The 1,212-nt window shown below is 54.5% G+C and overlaps 1 pseudogene; it reads right to left on the reverse strand.

Moving 5' to 3' along the window:
- LOC113220320 overlaps positions 1–320 on the reverse strand; it is a 1,723-nt pseudogene extending 1,403 nt beyond the window's left edge.
- Between the last annotated feature and the right edge of the window lie 892 nt (positions 321–1,212).

Consider the following 1,212-nt stretch of genomic DNA (forward strand, 5'->3'; position numbering starts at 1 on the left):
CGATCTCAGCTCACTGCATCCTCTACCTCCCAGGCTCAAGCGATTCTCCTGCCTCAGCCTCCCGAGTAGCTGGGACTACAGAAGCCACTATCGCCGGGCTAACTTTTGTATTTTTACTAGAGAGAGGGTTTCACCATGTTTGTCAGGCTGGTGTCGAACTCCTGACCTCAGCCTCGGCCTCTCAAAGTGCTGGGATTACAGGTGTGAGCCACCGCGCCTGGCCAGCGGAGTCAGGATTGAATCACTGGATCCGATATCAGCAGGATTTCCGTGTCTTACCTGTCAGCGCCAACATCCCTCTGACCGCCCCGACCCTCCATCATTCCCAGCCATCCCCATGAGGCTGGAACCTGAGCAGGATAAAAACGATCTGGCGACTTCTAGTGTAGCCTTCCAGTGGAGCAATGAGCTTGAAAACGGGCGGCAGCACAAAGTTGACCCCAGAGATGAAGATGGATGGAAGGTAATTCACCCCAAGCTTCAGCAGTGGCAACTCCTGAACAAGGGGCGTCTCCTGGGAGAGGGAGTGGACCATGAGCAAAGGCTTGGGGTCCTGGAGGAGCCAAGCTTAAGGTCCTCCCCCAGACCTCTTCTTTGTTGTTTGTTTGTTTTTGTTTTGTTTCTTTGTTTGTTTTGAGACAGAGTCTGGCTCTGTCGCCCAGGCTGGAGTGCAGTGGTGTGATCTTGGCTCACTGCAACCTCCCCCTCCCGGGTTCAAGTGATTCTTCTGCCTCAGCCTCCTGAGTAGCTGGGATTACAGGTGTGCACCACCACGCCCGTCTAATTTTTGTATTTTTAGTAGAGACGGATTTTTGCCATGTTGGTCAGGCTGGTCTTGAACTCCTGACCTCGTGATCCCCCTACCTCAGCCTCCCAAAGTGCCGGGATTATAGGCGTGAGCTACCGCTCCCAGTCTCTCTTCTTCCTTTAAAACCCCGAAGTCCAGGGTCCAAATATAGCCTCTCCCATACTTCCTCTGTAAGATCTCTGGCATCCCAAACTTCCATTCCCTCCCTCCACCGTTGGAAATATAGGTTCCAGGAACCCCCGGCTTCCTCTTCCAAGACCCTCCGCACCTGCAGCGCCACCATGCTTTCTGTAGCCCAGTAGACGCCATAGAAGGCTCCCCCAAGGAGTGTGATCACCAGCAGGTTGAGCAGCACCCGCACCAACCAAACCCTGGCTTCCTGGCCCAGAGTCCGCACAGCAGCC

Source organism: Piliocolobus tephrosceles, unplaced genomic scaffold, assembly GCF_002776525.5.
Source record: "Piliocolobus tephrosceles isolate RC106 unplaced genomic scaffold, ASM277652v3 unscaffolded_851, whole genome shotgun sequence".
NCBI classification, from domain to species: Eukaryota; Metazoa; Chordata; class Mammalia; order Primates; family Cercopithecidae; genus Piliocolobus; species Piliocolobus tephrosceles.